Here is a 19,332-nt window from a genome sequence, read left to right as displayed (position 1 = left end):
ATGCAGACTACCTCTACTAAAGGGTGTACTTGGTAATGCATAGCAGGATATTTACCTACAAAAGAATCAAATAATGAGTCTTAAGAATTCATTCTTAGTAATATATATTAAAGCTTAACATTTTTCCTACTTCTTGCTACTTCTTTATAAGATTCCAGGGTCCAGAGATCATGTATTTTAGCTTAATTTTGCAAAATAACAATAACATTAGGTTAATGTAGTTTATTAATTTTATCTAATTCAGGAGATGAAGATAATCATATTTTAAAAAAAGATTATTTATTTATTTATTCATGTGAGACCAAGAGAGAGAGGCAGAAACACAGGCTAAGGGAGAAGCAGGCCCCATGCTGGAAGCCCAATGTGGGACTCGATCCCAGGACCTCAGGACCATGGCCCCGGCCAAAGGCAGGCGCCAAACCCTGAGCCACACAGGGATCCCCCAAACATAATTATATTTATTGACCAACAATTATGTGTGTGGTACCTAATAGGCACTTTTTATTTTCTTGTTTAATTCTCACAACAATCTTATTTTATAATTGAGTAAAGCTCAAAGAAAATGGATGAGAAAATGTATGTTTTCAATTCTCTAATTTTTACACAGAGATTTAAGAAAATGTACTAGTACAGTCATCTCCTCTGCTACAAAACCTGATGTATCAACATCATCCACACATAATCAAGCTCATACCGCCTCACTTATTTTTTTCTGTCCTTCTTTTACAACCCAGTTTAAAACCACTTTGCATATACTTCCCACATCCTCCCTTTGTTTTGAGAACTGAGAGCAACCTAACTATTGTATGACAACGGCACCACCTATCGGCTGCAAAGGGACAGGGATAATGTAAAATAGCACCTGCTTCTGTACCCTTCAGAAAGACTAATGTGTTGTAATTTGAGTTCTCCTTATCTTCTGCCTTTTATTACACCAATTTGAAAAAAGATTCAGCTGAGTTAAGCCCACTTGAAAACAAATTTTTCCTCATGTATGTTCATTTTTTTCTCCATCTCTTCTTTTAAAAACCTGCAGACTTATTGTGTCTCTCTTGATTCTGATGTTATCCAGTATGTGCTTTTGCTAATATGCAGCAATTCAGATGAACTGTGGATTAAAAGGAATGTGAATTATTCTGGAAATTGAACTACCATTTATAACACAATTTCAATGGAAAAATGCGTTGAATTTAAACAAGCTGCTTACATGTAATTTTTGGCATTCAAGTAATTTGTAGGTTGGAAACTTGTTATAATACTAAAACATGTAAAAGTGTGAAGTCTTTTACTGAGGTTTCCAAGGCAAATAAAGGAATAGGGTTGTAAAACAAAGCAGTACTGCATATATTCCACTCCCCTCTTCAGAGTTGATAAACATCTGCTTTGTCCTGTGGAATTTGAATCTTGCAATACACAGAGTGGAACACTGAAATATTTGTTGATAATGATGAGGTCCACTGCTATTTTGCAGTGGCTCATTAAAGTTACACCAATGATACAGGGGGAAACAGCTCTCAATATTCTGACTTTTATCTCTGTGATGAAAACTACCAGGATAACATATTTCACTCTAATCACTTAATGAGCTCTCATCATGAACTTTTGTTTAAAGCAATGCTCTACTTGGAAGACCCTACATTTCTGTGACAGAGAGTTCTATATCTTCCATGTCTTAAGTATCTAATCCTTGAAGTCCTATCTTTATGGTAAACCCCGTGAATTCCCATCTGAGGACATTCTGTGCTGAAACAGGAGAAACATGTAAGATTGCTCAAGCAAATTGGTTATTATGAAGTCACTTTCATTGCTGGTACCAATCAAGTAGCAACGCATTTTTGTCCCTTTGTCTATGTCCTGCATCCCAGTCCTGGAAACCTCCTGAAATTCTAATTTGAGTTCAATTCTTTTAAGCAGGAAAATTCTGCCACTGCCCATAAATATTATAACCCCAAGTGTTCTCATCTGCCTAGACAGAGCCTATTCCCTTACACTGAGACCTGCCTATGGCCTAATCCTGATGTCCAATGCCCAGGTGTATGGCCTTCTGCTTCCTGTAAGCTATATTCCTGCCTTGCAAATCACCTGCCCAGCATCATTTTATTGGCTCCCCAAAACTCTGGAAACCTATGGTGTTGGCTGTTTCATCAGTAATTATGACATCCATCCCACCCTAATTTCCCATTGCTTTTCTTTTTTAAAATCAAAGTTTTTTTTTTTTTAAAGATTTTATTTATTCACGACACACACACATACACACATGCAGAGACACAGGCAGAGGGAGAAACAGGCTCCATGCAGGGAGCCTGACGTGGGACTCAATCTCGGGTCTCTAGGACCAGGCCCTGGGCTGAAGGCGGCGGCACTAAACCACTGAGCCACCCAGGCTGCCCCTCCCCACTGCTTTTCCTTTCAAATATCTCAAATCCTTTGATAGCACTATCATTTTCCTCATTTCCTAATTCAAAAACTTCAGTTGTTCTTATAATATGAATATACTTAACACTACATTTTTATAGTTAGGTTGACAAATACTGTTATTATTTTATTTTATTTTATTTTATTTTATTTTATTTTATTTTATTTTATTTTATTTTTTAAAGATTTTATTTATTTATTCATAGAGACAGAGAGGGAGAGGCAGAGACACAGGCAGAGGGAGAAGCAGGCATCATACAAAGAGCCTGATGCGGGACTCGATCCAGGGTTTCCAGGATCACACCCTGGGCTGTAGGCGGCGCTAAACCGCTGCGCCACCGGGGCTGCCCTGTTATTATTTTTTAACCACAAGTGAAATTTTGTTTGGAAGTTGACTTTTAATAATAAAGTACAAGGTGTAAAGGGCAGAAGGATTTGAGCCAAGTGGTCAGGTGTCCTACACCACACCGGGGCCTGGGTGAGCTACATAAACTGCTACTGTTGCTGCTGCTTGCTGGCTGGTCTCCCTTGCTGGCAAGGTCCTTGGCCTTCTCTGAGGCTGCCAATGCCTTCTCCTTTGCCTTCTCTGTGGCTTCCTGGGCTTTCTCAACAAGAGTTTTGGAAAGGTCCCTCACCTTGCAGCTTTGCCAAGATGTATTCAAAGGCCTTCATAGTCTTGGTCAAACTGCTTTGAACAGGGTGAGGCCAAACTTCAGGACAGGACACAAAATAAGCTAGAGGAGACCCAGGCTTCCTGGTGTATTTCCGCCCTACTGCTGTTGCCAGAGTTCACACAGTAAATGCATCATTCCTCCACCATCATCAGCTGGGTGGGGTTGATGTTTCAGGTGAAGGTGGTCATGGTCTGCTTCTGGTGGGTCCAGAATGAAATCCTCTAGGATGTGCACTGACTGAACCACAATGGCAGGAAACAGTGGTTAGGCCTCACAGGGCACCCTGCTGGTCTTGGTCAGGAGACCTCAGATAGGAGCTTCTGGTGAGGGGTCACCTTTCAGTGCACTGTGTCTTCTGTCAAGATACATTGCTATAGGGATCTGGGCACCAAGACCTGGTCCCAGGCACTCGGGAGCACGCTCAGGCCCAGGAAATACTTCACCTCCAGCAGGGCATTGGGCTTAATGCAGCAGCATGTGGTGGGGGTGGGAAATGGGGGGTGGGAAGTGGGGGATATGGATGGGGGGTTAGGGGTGCGCCTGCCAGGCAGCAGCTTACTCCCCTCTGTGCCACACCGATGCAGCTGCCACCACCCTGAGGATAGTTGTTGGCTACAACTAAAAATTTTAAAACCTTTTTTTAAAAACATCAATTGATTTTACTACTAGATTTTTTACCCTCCCCAATAAGGCCAACCTTTCAACAACAAAAATAAAATAATGTAAAAAAAAAAAATATATATATATATAATGTTCCTCTGACTTATTCCTTTTATTTTATTTTATTTTTTAATTTTTTAAAATTTTTTATTTATTTATGATAGTCACACACAGAGAGAGAGAGAGAGAGAGGCAGAGACATAGGCAGAGGGAGAAGCAGGCTCCACGCACCGGAAGCCCGACGTGGGATTCGATTCCTGGTCTCCAGGATCGCGCCCTGGGCCAAAGGCAGGCACTAAACTGCTGCGCCACCCAGGGATCCCTGTTCCTTTTATTTTAATGTTTTACATCACCACTCTCATCCAGGCTCCTCTTATTTCATGCTCATATTAATTGAAAAACCTTTCTAACCATACTGCATTCTGGTTGTCTATTCTTTATTGTTCAGAAGTCCTTTCTTAAAAAAAAAAAAAAAAAAAAAAGTCCTTTCTTTAGGGAACCATTCACTATTTCATTCCTTTTTTATTTATTTTATTTTTATGTTATGTTATGTTATTTATTTATTTATTATTTATTATTTATTTTTGTTTTATTTCATTCCTTTTGATCCTGCTCTGTCCACTGAGGTTGGGGGGGAGGCTATTACCCCTCTATCCAAGAGGGAGGATTGTGAACTAAATTTGGCCATAGTATTACAAACCTTTAGCCACAAAAACTATTTCAGGGATGGACATATGACACCAGCTTGGCCAATCAGCATTTCCTTAAAAATTTTGCTGGAGCATCCAGGAAAGACTTATAACCTCTATGATCATGAGTTATAAAGACCACAGAGATCTGAAACTGCTGGGGCCATGTATCTCACATTGCAGAGAAAAACCTAACTATGAATGAAACTAATTTGGAGGAAGATACAGCCATGTGATAGTGAAAACATATCCTCATGATATTGAGCTCTTGAATCTAGTTCAACTTCTGTTCAGTTATATTTTCTAAAATACTCTATTAGTTATGGTGGGCTAAGCTGTGGTTAGCAAATGGACTCTAAAAATAAAGTAGCTTAAATAAGAAGTATATCTCTTTCTTATGTAACTGTCCTGGGTGGATGTTCAGGTAGGCCAGCTAGTCATTTAAGGATCCACGTAGTCATTTAAGGATCCAGACTGATGGCTATCCAGCCATCTTCAACACATGATTTCCAAGGTTTCCCTGAGCACTGCTATTTCATTCAGCCAGAAAGAACAAAGAGCACTGAGAAACAAAGGGAGATTGTTAATGGTGAGGCCAGGAAGTGACTCAGTTCACTTCCAGTTACAATGCACTAGAGAAAACTTGGTCATCTAACCATACCTAGTTTTAAAGGAAACTGGTAAATATTGTCTACCTGTATGTCCAGGAAGAAGAAGAAAGTGGATTTTGGTGGAAAAATTAGTGGTCTTTACAAATATACTCCTGATTAATCTAAATCAACAAAGACACTGAATACCAGGCCATATCAACATTGCCCCAGAAAGACTGTTACTGAAATAAAAAGTCTGGTAAAATATTATTAGCCATATTTCAGTGCTATAATAAAAAATACTTGAAACATAACAAATCTATCAAAAGATGTTGTCAAGGATACTCGTTCATTACACTGCCTAAAGTCTACTTATTAAAAGCATGAGAAAAGCTCATATTAAATATCAGTACTAAGAATGATAGAAAAATAATATCATTTTTCTCTTGTAGGACTAAGATTAGCAACACTGACCCAATGTTACTGAGGGTACAGAAAATTAGCAAGTTTTTATACTGTTTGGAATGTAAATTAGTCAGTATGAATTATGTTACCAAATGTTTCCTTTTCTGGACTACTAAGAAGTTAGGAGTGTGGCCAAAAATTATCTCTAGTGGGGGTATTTACACGAGGTTTTGTACTTTCTTTATTGGTTGATTTTTTAATAAGAAATGTGTACTTTTTTTCAGAATAAAAGCAAAATGAGGTTATGTTTATTTTTGGAAGACAAAAAAATAATCATAGTCTTTCAAAATAGTTGTTTAGATGACTGATGTCATACCCATTGTGAAGTTCTGACCAGAAACCTGACCCTTTTTGAGTTGGTTGCTATGAAGCTCAGAGATGCATTTGCAGTTCTGAGAAAATGTGCAGGTAACTGGAGTTTATATTACAGCCTCATATCTGGCTCCACTTTTTTTTTTTCCTTCACCCTGATTTTACTTTCTCCCTTCAATGCAATGTTATAGCTCTATCTTTGAGTCTTTAATCTCGTATTTCTTCTGGAATGAAGAGAGATTCTATAACACACTTTTATTGTATCACAACTCTATCACTCCTCCTATACAAATCTTAAAATTCCACAATTCATATATTTTTCTTAAAATGAAAATCCAGTTTCTTCACCGTAGTGTTTATTCATTTTAAAAAATACAAAATCTGGGGATCCCTGGGTGGCGCAGCGGTTTGGCGCCTGCCTTTGGCCCAGGGCGCGATCCTAGAGACCTGGGATCGAGTCCCACGTTGGGCTCAAGGTGCATGGAGCCTGCTTCTCCCTCTGCCTGTGTCTCTGCCTCTCTCTCTCTCTCTGTGACTATCATAAATTAAAAAAAAAAAATCTTAAAACACATTTTAAAAATACAGTAAGTATTTATTTACATAAACTCATACATAAACACGTACACTGAACACCTAGGTCTAACACTGTTCTATACATGGGAGAAAGAGTAAGAAGGCTCAAGTCACTCACAGTCTGGTTCAATGGTCCCAGTATCCTTTTTTTTTTTTTTCCAGGATGACTCATATCAGAAAACCTAATGGCCTCACATTCCCAGAGGCATACCAACATGTATGTACAAATATTTAAAGATTCCCAAGGCCAAGGGCTACCGCACCAAGAGTTGTGGCTAGTCTCAGCCACTGACTGCATTAAAACCTCAGACAAGTTTGACAACATAAAAATGAATAAAATACTAAAATAACTCTTTAAATGTGGTGTTATAAGAAAAGTACTTTATGGTTACACTAAGGCAGGAGATTATGTGCAGGATATATTTTACTACAACCAGCACCATAGATTAAAATCATATATAAAAGGCAACAAGCCTGTGATTCAGGGCTCCTCTCACCTGGCAAACAATTACTTACTTACCAGGCCTGCAAGGTCAAAGAGATTAGAGAGATGGTGGAATCAGATCTCAGAAAGCCCAAGAACACCAAGACAAGGTGCTTGGACTTTTTCCTTGGCACAATAGGGAATCACTGGCAAGTTGAATAGAGCAGGACACTAACAGGTTCAAAGATATGTTTTATTTATATATTAAAAAATTTTTTAAGACCTTATTTATTTATTTGAGAGAGAAAGAGACAGAGACAGAGCATGAACAGGGAGGAGGAGGCAGACGGAGAGGGAGAAGCAGACTCCCCACCAAGCAGGGAGCCTAACGTGGGGTTCGATCCCAGGACCCTGAGATCATGACCCGAGCTGAAGGCAGACATGTAACCAAATGAGCTACCCCAGATGTCCCCAAAGATGTGTTTTAAAAGTAACACTTTGGTGACCACTTTGAGGATGAACTGAAAGACAAGACTGGAATACCAGACTACCACAATAATCCAGAGAGAGGTTTATAAAGTGGAATAGATCAAATTTTGGGATTAAAGAGATAGAGTTTAAGACATAGTACTAGGGGCGTTTCTTAAATTATTCCCTTTAATCTCCACTTTGAAACCTAGTACTATTATTTGCATTTTACAGAATAACAAACAGAGGCTTGTCCCAAAATAAACTTGGGTCAAGGTGACACAATTACTTGGTAGAGAAAGTGAAATTTAAATTTCGGTCTATATGATTTCAAAGCCTGTGCATTTTCTACTACCCTGTCATGCCAACCAATATACAACCAAAAATACTTAAATTGCTTTATATAACAAAAATGGTAGTCTGGGGTGAGGGACAGGCTAAATAGGGGTCCTGGTGATGAGCACTGTGTTGTAAGTGATAAATTACTGATTACTACTCCAGAAACCAATACTAACTACACTGTATGTTAACTAACAAAATTTAAATAAAAAAAAAATAAGTTTGGGTATAGTATTTTTCATCAACAGTATATGGAAGATAAAAATCCATGTCTTATTCCTTAAATAACTTTTTAGTACTTGATGAGATCTTAAATTACATGCACTAAAACCAATTTTTACCTGGAAGTATTTTTTTTTTTAATATGGTCTTATTAAAGGAAACTTTTTATACCAAGTAAGGCTGAGCTTATAAAAAAATTACTGTGTCCTTTTGTAATCTATTTATATCACTTTTAATAAAAGGTTACATGACTCTATTGACTCAAATAGCATGTAATTAGAGGCCAAAATCCACATGGATATATTCGATTTTTAAAGTTGCCATGTTAAAATTATATATATATATATATATATATATATATATATATATATATATATATATATGGCATACACACACACATATTACAAGAATACAAAACTGATGTAAATACAAGATATGTAATTTAGGAGGTTAATGTATATTGGTTTTTAATATACTTTGGCTTCCACAGAGAGATGATAGAGATGAATGGTTTTACCATGTATGTTGTGTCAAAAACAACTTGAAACACATCCACAAAGCTTGACAAAACAGCCCCAATTGTTAGTGTTCTTCTGCCACTATTCACCTCTCACATCACCCATTTTAATTCACTATGGTCAAACTTTATCTCAAAGATAATATTCTGTACTGCCTGATTGCTTCTAACAAAAAGATGAGAGTAATGTATAACTCACAAAGAAGAATAAGGAATGACACTTCTCTATTATAATCTCATCAAGAATAAAAAAATAAAGGTTATGGGGAAAATTCTTATTGAGGGGTTAAGATTAAGATCAACTTTGCTGAGATTGGGAAATAAGGTGATCAGCCCAGGTATAATGGCTTCAAGAGAGTTAGCCACCTAGGGAATAGCTTTTGACAACTCTATCCTCTCAGTGCAAATTATTAAGTATTTCCATTACCCCTATCCTTAGGCAAACTTGCTTATTCAACAAGAATCTTAATTTTATAACTCTGATGCTTCATTCATCACTTCCCATAAAAACAAAAACTATCCATGCCTTTGAAACTATTCGAGGTAACCTATCTGATTAAAGACCATCCACATTTTAAACTCAATCTCCTCTTCAAAAAGTTTAATCTGAGTAAGCACCAACCCCAGGATACAAAAATAATTTGACAACGGAGTTATTTGCCAAGAAATGATATGAATATTTATCTGTTTTTTTTCTTGATTTAAAATGGATAAACAAGCAAACATAACTCCTCAGTGAAAGCTTTATCCAAATGTAATTGTAAAACTCTCCAAATTGCAAAAAGAAGGAAGAGCCAAGGGAATGAAATTTTTTTTGAGGGGGGGTGAATTTTTAAACTTTGTTCCAGTATATATTAGCACTTAAAAAAATTAGACATTGGGTCTTATTCAGAGATACACTTTGAATTCCTGATTTGAAAGAGAAACGAATTCATTTGTCAAAAATAAGAAGGCAATTTTAAAGGGAAAAATATGATACGAAACAAGACTCTCTTGATTTTCCTCACTTTATGTTTAATAAATTGCTCTGGAAATAAACTTTCTTTGTTCCTTTACTCCATCTGCCATGAAGTAAAGATGATAAAATCATTGACCCATGGCTAGGAAGGCTTTCTTTTCACCATAGTGACAGTGTATACCCTTAGATGAAGGCCACTTAAGCTAATTCTAGCATTCATGGCATCACCCAAATACTCTATTTTACTTCTTTTATTTTTCCCAGTTTTAAATATCTCAGCAAGAAACCCTACCTGGATAAGATGTTATTCTGGGATGAATTGGGTTGATTCATATCTAGGTGGTGGGCTCTGTGGTAGGTTATAATCCTACTGACAAAGACAGGATTCTCGTATTTAAACATGAAACATCAGAGAGGAAAATGGTTACTGCCCAACACTAAGGTCCATAAGCAGTGTGCACCTAGGGTAAACCATGAGATGGTTCAGAAATGGCTGAGGTCAACTCAACCTCCAAGAGTTAAGGTACTGTCTTGCTTCACATGTCACTACAAACAGGTGAGATTATCCTGGAATCCTATGCCACCAGCTAAGTGGAAAAACAAATGTTGAATAAACTTCAGATATTTTTTTAACTGCATAGGCAATTAGTTAAGAGCACAGACTATGGAAGGAGACCCCCTGAGTCTGAACTTTACTGGCTTATATTCTTTAGTATTATATAACTTCCTTGTACTCCTATTTCCCTACCTATAAAATAGGGATAATAAAATATCATCATTGGATAAACTTAGTTACTGCATGTAAACTGCTAATAGTGCCTACCACTTACTCAGTATTACATATATTAGCTGTTACTATTATTATAAACTATTCTGTTGGTTGACTACCATTTAAAAGTCATACTACAGGGACGCCTGGGTGGCTCAGTGGTTGAGCATCTGCCTTTGTCTCCCGGTGTGATCCTGGAGTCCCGGGATCCGGTCCCACATCGGGCTTCCTACATGGAGCCTGCTTTTCCCTCTGCCTATGTATGTCTCTACCTCTCTCTCTCTATGTGTGTGTCTCTCGTGAATGAATAAATAGAATCTTAAAAAAAAAAAAGTCATACTACAACTAAACAGAGTATTTAATACTGAACTTAAAGAGAGAACACTCAGGTTATCACATGAAGCATTAAAACAAAAGCAACACAGCAATTTGTACACTGTTCTCCCTTGGGTTCTATGAAGCTAGTGGGAGTTGAAGAGTTATCATATGTCAGGTTTTGATCACAGAGTATAAGATTATGTTTCAGAACTGGCAGTTTTGCTGCTGGCAGGAGAGGGTGGGCAAAGGCAACTCCTGCTACTCAATGTCCAGATTAGCCTGGCACCCTGCACTGAAGTCATACTTCTGCCTGCAAAGCTCTAGTGACTTCAGGATCAAAGGAAGAGCTCAAAAAAGTTGGTAGGAAAGTCAAAGGGGAAATAATTGTGGAGGTAGGGAGAGGGAAATGAATGCAATTTAGGGCTAATTAACTTTGGCAACACTATTACCTTCCCAAGCATGGCGAGTGCTCTCTTACCTGGGATGCAATTAAAGTGCAAAGCAGAATAGAGAAGACCGTTATGTTGTTCACTCTCGATGACCAAAGCACAGCCCAAATATGAATGGTGTATTTTGCCAGGTGTGCTGCAGGGATGCTCACTTCACTTTGGTTTTATAAATTATTTAGCCAAAAGGTGATCTTGAATTGTGGTAAATTCTAGTTCCTTCACAAAACACACATCCAGATTATGTCTTCCAGAAGAGATGTTATAATAGGTAAGAAAACAAATAGCAAAATGGCTATCAGAGACTATGGTTAAATAGCAAGTGTGAGAAGTCACAATGTGCAAAGGAACCCACAAAACAATATAAGCAACTCTTATGTTCTTGGGATGTTTTATTTGAACTTTAAAATTCAGATATAAAGTGACAGGAGTGGATTATAAAAATAATCCTAAGGCCTTTCTATAGATGATAGGAAACCCAGAAACTTTAAAGAAAAGGGTTTTTTTTTTTTAAAGAAAAGGGTTTTATAATTTTCTTCATAAAAGTAAAATCAAGGGGAGCAAAAAAAAAAATATCATTAAACAAAGTCAAAAGACCAAGTGAAAAAACTGCAGAAAAAAAAGATGTTTAGCCAAATGAAAGGCAAAGGGCTGAATGTTCCTAATATACAAACAGGTTGAACAAAAAGTGAGAACCAATGAAACAATGGATGAAGGCTGTTAATGCTTTTTATATAGGAGAGAAATATATAAATAGGCAAAAAAAGAGATGCACAACCTCACTAATAATTAAAGAAATGTACATTAAAAAGACTTGCTGATCTGTTAGATGAAAATACAGAGCACAGTACAAAAAGAAAACCAGGCAATAATACTGTGATAGGGATTCCTATGGTTCATCCATAGTATGTGCTCTTCTCTACTTCCTCGTACCCTTGAAGATGGGCCTCTGGCAATGGGCTGTGAACTGAAGTAAAACATCTCAGTGCTATTCCAAAATATGTCATTGCTAGTAAAAATAAGCTCTTAAAGCTCTTCTCCTCTATCAAAGTAAAAATGAGGCCACATGTTGCTGTTACAACAGGGTGGAATCTCTCCATCAGTCTGAAACTGTCAACACCCCCACCCTTAACCTGCAGCAGACAAGTGAGAAAGAAACTTGTCATGTTAATCCACCGGAATTTCATGGTTATTTTGTTATCACAGTCCAGCTACCCATCCTGACTCATAAATATACTCCCATTTGCAAAGTGGTTATTTCAGGAGGGGTGAGTAAGTATTATGGTGGACTTCGGCTGTCTGTGTAAAATATTTCTATAATCTTGTATTACTTTTATGACTAGGAAAAAAATTAAAAGGTAAAAAAAATAAGAATAAAATGCTGACATCCAAAGTATAAACACTGGTAACCATTTCCCCAGATTTGCACTACTAGACTTGCAGAAATATTCATTTAGGTTAATATATCAGTCCCTGAAGATTACGCACAGGGAAGCCATATTCCCATTCATAAATGGCTTTTAGTTGGGCCATTTTGAATTTATTATTAATATTCAGGCCCCAAGAAAATTATTACCACACAACACACAGAATTGGGATAGGATACAGGAATAATGTTAAAAAATCAAAAAGAAAGGCCACATGTTTTAGTAGACAAGGAGATAACCTTCATAAGGAAAATAAGTTCAGATAAAAAAATTTCCAAATTGCTGGTAATCAAAATTACTATCCTAAAAAGGTAAAAAGCTCTACAACGATCCTCCTAATAAGGTTTTCTAGAGTCAACCTAACTTCTATCAATTTCATTTTTCTGAAAATAATAATGGAAGTCAAATTAAACCTAAAGCATTCCATGAAAATAGTCTAAGGAATGCCTTGGGAGGGACAAGGTTCCAGGGAAACCCCTTCCTTCTTCCATCAAACCCTGCAATTCAACCTAAAGAGCTTCACTTTTATTATTTTTATTTTTTTATTGGAGTTCAATTTGCCAACATATAGCATAACACCCAGTGCTCATCTCGCCAAGTGCCCCCCTCAGTGCCCATCACCCAGTCGCTCCAACCCCCCTCACCTCCCCTTCCACTACCCCTTGTTCATTTCCCAGAACAAAACGTTTTGTCACCCTCACTGATATTTTCACTCATTTTCTCTACTTTCCCTTTATTCTCTTTCACTAATTTTTATATTCCCCAAATGAATGAGACTATATAATGTTTGTCCTTTTCCGACTGACTTATTTCACTCAGCATAATACCCTCCAGGTCCATCCACGTCGAAGCAAATGGTGGGTATTTGTCATTTCTAATGGCTGAGTAATATTCCATTGTCACTTTTAGGTTTTTGCCACTGTTATTGTCAAATGATATTTTTTGTTAGATTTGTTTATTTTAGAGAGAGAGAGAGAGAGTTTGCAAGCAGGGATGGGGCAGAGGGAGAGAGAATCCTGAAGCCGAGTCCTGGCTGAGCATGAAACCCTAAGATTCAGGGCTTTATCCCAGGACCCTGAGATTGTGACCTGAGCCACCTAGGCATCCCTCACATGAGATTTTGTGTGAAAAAATGACCTGGAGCTGAAAGATAGAAAAACTTTCACCTACAATTGTGATTGTAGGAAGATATAAAGTATTAAACCCCACGAAAGAAAGAGTTATCACATTAGGGTGTCTGCCTTTTGAATAGCTAGTGGTTAAAATCTAGAAAAGGACTCTAATCACTGCAAAGCATACATCATTGTAAAAGGTCAAACAAATAAGTACATGAACATACTACCTATGACATATCTGCATCCAAGCCTCTGAAATAGAGTGGTATATCTGCTGAGACAAGGTCATTTAATCTATAAGTCTATCTAACTACTTCACAACAGGGAAATCTAGACGTTTTATGGCTCAATTCATCTGCATTTGAGGGTAGAAAATCAGATTTACAGATGAACTCAGAATGGAACTCAAAGACAGATGCTGGGAAGAAAGAAATTGCTAGAAGGTCGTGTGTTTCAGATAGGAAAGGGTTACATAGGAGGTATATTTTATCAAATCTCACAATAAAATAGATCCCATTGTGGAAAAACAGCCTCAGGGAACAGGTGAGCAAATCTTCTGGAATAAAACCCCCACCCTGTAGGGCAGTGATCTACTTAGAATATTTCCAGCCCAATGGCAGAGCAGCAAGTTTAAATGGTTGGTAGCTTTCAGTAGTTTGACAAAATTATCCCAAATGCTAATAAAATTGTAACCAGAGCTAATCACACCAATTTAGAGCATTCATTTTCATATCTGAGCTTGAGTTTTTACAAAGCACAACAATAATTAAAGAACAACTGGAGAAAGGTAACTAGGAAACTAGGATGATATGAAACTTACAAGCTACACCTTCTTCAAAAAAGTTGGAAGAAGCACAAAATTAATTTACTAACTAGAAGACTCTGAAATGAAATTAGTCATATCATGATTCAAAGAGACAGTACATAGAGCCCTCTTGTAAAATGAGTTATGTTTTTGTAATGTAACTACTACAGACTTTTAGGAGGCTGTCATTTTGTCCTTAAACTTTTTTTGGTGGCTTCAGGAATGTCCAGTGTGGCAAGTTACACGTAACAGTTGCTCTACATATTTTCTTGATTAATTCCTATCAATCCCTAAATGTAACTGTTTTTAAAGTTGGTTTCCACTTGCTGGGTTTTTCTTAAAGCAGAATTCACCAGCATTCTTTTAAAAACACAATATTTTTCCTATCTATCTGGCTTATTCATATGGTTCAAACATAAAGTATAAAATGGTATACAATGAAAAAACTCCCTTCAATGCCTATGTGCTTTCTGCTGAGTTCCTATCCCTGCACCCACATACAACTGGTAACCCTTCTTGATTAGTTTATCCTTCCAGAAATTATTATGCGCAAGGAAGTCAATATAAATGTATGTACATACACACAGACATATAATTTCCCCTTTTGTTTTTCCACAAATCACTTACTCTATAAACTGTTTTTGCGATTTTCCTTTGTATTTAGTAATATATATTAGATTTTTTCATATTAATAAATAAAGCAAATCATTATTTTTTATAGATGATCTGTTGTGTATATATATGTACCATACATCCATACTTGGTACTCTATTAATGAGCACTTGAAGAGAAACTTAAATCACAATCATGGAATTATTTGTTTATAAAGGACCAACAAATTTCAAACAAAAGATAGATAATCTCCTATAGGTAAAAGACTGTTACCATGTTTACTGGGCTCATTTGGGGTATCTAGAATAATAAGTCTAAAAGTCCAAATACAGGGGCACCTACCTGGGTGTTGGTTAAGCTTGACTCTTGGTTTCAGCTCAGGTCATGATCTCAGGGTCATGGCAGGGAGACTGCTGTCAGGCTCTGTGCTCAGTGCCCTTAGTCTGTTTGAGATTCCCTATCTTCCTTTCCCTCTGTCCTTCCCCTCCCTAGTGCTCTCTGTCTCTTAAATAAAATAAATTTTATTAAATAAATCTCTCTCAAACAAGTCAAATATATATTTTTTAAAAGTCCAAATACATTTACAAAAAAAGATTTCAGCACATAAGTGGCAAATGTACGTGCTCATACCTGGATTTTTAATTGAGTTTATTATGGATAATTTTACCCATATGATTTACTCATCTGATATGTCAGGAAAACTGTCAGGCTTCAAGAAGCATATGTGGTTTGCCCATGGCTGCCACAGGGATTTTAATTTAGATTCATGGCATGTGAAAAAATTTTTTTTGGAAAGCAGAAAGAAAATAATTATCAAGTAGCCTTTAAAATCATCACTTTCCTCTAGGACACAATGTAAACAAAAGTCTGGAAAGGATGTCCTCTACTAACAAAAAGCAATGATTCTTTCCTCCTTACTAGTAGAAGATAATCTGAATATCTGACCACGGACATATAAAGACTTAACCATTACAAATGAAGTTTATTCACCTGGTTGGATAAACTAAAATGAGCTTATAATGCATAATTCATGAGTTTATGTAACTAAAAGAGTCATATATTTAAGTCTTCACCATGTTTTAAATCTGGCATTCTCTTATTCTGGTACTGGTCCATTTCCCATAATAAGTTAAATGATTAATATTTCTTCCCTACAGTCTAAGAAGGGGGAGAACTTCATATACAAAGATGGGGAATCTTTGTATATTAAAATTCAGGAAAAAAGCTGGAAAAGGTGAAAACAATCTACAATGACCTCAAATAGTCATTAATGCTTTTATTGGCAATATTTCAACTCATGGGTAAGAAATATTCAAAGGCACAATTTAAAACCTCTTCTAATTAAAGAGAGATAAAAATACGAGTAAATGGAGAATATATTTAAACTGAGACACAGGAATGCCATTTAATGATTATTTTTCATAGTTCTGAAATTTAGGCTATAATTTTTCTTTAAGATTTAAGATGTAAATTTTTATATATCCACTTAGATGTTATTTTTGAGCATCAATTCTTCATAAAACACCGTTACCTTAAATTACATTTTTAGTCTTTTTACAAAAATGTTCATCTTTATAAATGATCTGTGCTTTAGACAGAATTTTGAAACTTAAGCAATCATTTATTTTCAGCTGTGCTCTATAACGTCAGAGCAAAATTGTGACAAACTGAATATTCTATACAGAATTCAGATGGGAAGGCCTTTAGAAATTTCGTTTACTTTAAAACTCACTTCAGATCCTATCTTTCACACAAATCAGATATAAAAGTGGTAGTAATAATGTAATATTATACTGTATGTTAATTAACTGAAATTTAAACAAAAACTTAAAAAAATAAAAACTTTGTTTTATATATTATACATTAATAAACATATGCATTTCAATCTTGAATCACTTTTATACTCAATAATTTTGGCCTTCAGATATGTGTGAGTATACAAATACATCTATAATAGTTTTATTTTAATTATGACTTCATTTTTGTAAGTGTTCATATGGAATATCATTGATAACTACTTTTATTTTAGCATTGATGTACAATATTAATTTCCTATGTCTTTTTTTAATGACACAGAATAACATCCAATGTTGAAAAGTGATTTAAATTACTTAAATATAGTATTACTAAGAGGTACCTAGATGGCTTAGTCAGTTTAGCAGCTAACTCTTGGCTTCAGCTTGGGTCATGGTCTTGGGGTCCTGGGATCAAGCCATGAGTTGGGCTCTGAGCACAGCAGGGAGTCTGTTTGAGGAACCTCCCTCTCGCTATCCCTCTGCCCTCCCCTCCTTACCCACCACCCCCATTCATGTAGGCATGCTCTCACTGAAATAAATATATCCTTAAAAATACATACATACATATATACAGTATGACTAAAACAAAAAGTGGTGGTGATAGTTAACATATCTTGCTAACCTAAGCCTAGTAATTATCTATAATCTTTCTATATGGAATATCCTTAAGGTTATTTATATTCTATTATTCCTCAAATATGCAAATTTAATAAAAACTAACATGTTTGTTCATGAAGAACACATCTGGGAACCTTAAAAAATAAGTGTGTTCACAGTTATTTGATAATAAATATTTGGGGGATACTAAAGATTGTTTACTATGGATGAGTATGATGTGGTTCTGCCCCTGAGGACTTCACAGTTTGGTGGATAAAACAATATGTCAAAATAAGATGTAGTACATAAGTTTATGGAAGAATGTTTAGGAATACTGACTCTCTTGGTTTCCTAGGGCTGCCATAACAAAGTACCACAAACTGGGTAGCCGAAAACAATAGAAATTTATTCTCTCGCAGTTCTGTAGAATTCCATAATCAAGGTATAGGCCATGCTTCCTTTGACGACTCCAGGGGACACCCTGTCTTTGTGTCTTCCAGTGGTGCTGGCAGTCCTTCGTGTTCCTAAGCTTGGAGCTGTATCACTCCAATCTCGGTGTTCATCTTCCTGTGGCCTTCTTCCCTGTGACTCTGTCTTCTCTTCTTGTAAAGACACTAGTCATTGGATTTTGGGACTATTCTAATCCAATAGCATTCTATTCTAACTAATCACTTATGCAAAGAGCCTAATTCCAAAAGGTTCTGAGATGCTGAGCAGACATGAACTTTTGGGAGACATATGCAATCTACTATATTGACCATGTATGAAGAAAAAAAGCAGAAAAAAAGCAAAACAAAACAAACAAAACTTGTCAGACTATAAACTTCAGATTGAAGTGTTTTACAACTTGTGTTTTATCATTAAAGCCAGAGGAAGGGCACAACTTAGCCACTTCTAAATGTTCTTGAAGTATTCAGTTAGGGGTTGTACAAATCCTCAGTTCTGAAATGATTTAACAGAATGTCCTCAAAGATCAAAAAAGTTATTTTGTATTTTTTAAAAAAAGATTTTATTTATTTATTCATGAGACAGAGAGACAGAGATATAGGCAGAGGGAGAAGCAGGCTCCCCATAAGGAGCCCAATGTAGGACTCGATCCTGAACCATGGGATCATGCCCTGAGCCAAAGGCACTGGTGAGCCACCCAGGCGTCCCAGGAGTTATTGTATCTTGTATATCAGTGTATGAAATTTCACCCATGTACTATTAAAAATAACAAACTAAAGAGGACTGTTCTTCACTCCTGCTTGTAGCAGATCTCGAGATACTCTTTTCTTATTAAATAAAGTTATTCATACTTGCGAAAAAGAACAGAAATACAGCTATAATCACTAAAATCAAAGACAGTTATCCCACCTGAGGGCTTCTTAAAGACACCAGACATCTCCCAAATCACAATCTGACAATTAATGATCTGAGTTAATTGGCAGAACAAAGATGAAATAGACACCTTTACCTATAGTGTTTACCAAACAGTATTTCTCTGGCATAAAATGGTAAAATTATTCACCAACATTTGGTTTGAAATTTGGCTTTAATTACTAATTTCTAGGAAGCAGATATATTTTAGTTTTAGGATATATATAAAAAAAAAGATTTATAACATAACATTCAGTTTCCAGTTCTTCTTGAGAAGAACTTTTATGTATTTTTTTTGTGTGCTTTACAAAATGTCTGATAGCTGTTATACCTTCTTCAAAAACCTGATTCTTCAGAAAATGAATTTTTTAATATGCTTTGCTACAAATATGGTCTCCTTATCTCTTTCTTCAACAGTACCTTAAATAATGCAAGTACAAATGCCACTTCTTTAAATATCTGATGGGTCCTCAGCACCCTGGCATGTGGTAGCTTTGTCCCCAAGCCTTTTTTTTTTTTTTTGGCCTGTCAGCTGTGAGAAACAGTTTTCTACCAATTACTGTCACAATATGAATAAATTCAAAACTGAAAATATAAGCACTGAATATTTTCAGTACATTTATCCTCAAACCACATTAAAATAGGAATTTAGCATGTAAACAAGGAATTTAGCAAGTAATAAAGAAGCATCACACTGTACTTTGTCTTCTATAAATAAAAACACAATATAAGAAGATAAAGAAAAAAGCATTCATGCACAGAAGAGAAATGGGCAAACGACA

General features: G+C 36.2%; 1 protein-coding gene and 1 pseudogene across 1 annotated transcript in view; both read right to left on the bottom strand.

Annotated features, from left to right (window-relative positions):
• Positions 1-19,332, bottom strand: part of NDUFAF2 (NADH:ubiquinone oxidoreductase complex assembly factor 2) — a 147,688-nt gene that overhangs the window by 66,194 nt on the left and 62,162 nt on the right. The window lies entirely within an intron of this gene.
• LOC102153925 lies at positions 2,899-10,854 on the bottom strand (annotated as a pseudogene).

The sequence above is a fragment of the Canis lupus genome, chromosome 2 (genome assembly GCF_011100685.1).
Source record: "Canis lupus familiaris isolate Mischka breed German Shepherd chromosome 2, alternate assembly UU_Cfam_GSD_1.0, whole genome shotgun sequence".
Lineage (NCBI taxonomy): Eukaryota > Metazoa > Chordata > Mammalia > Carnivora > Canidae > Canis > Canis lupus.
This window is presented reverse-complemented; position numbering and strand designations above follow the sequence as displayed.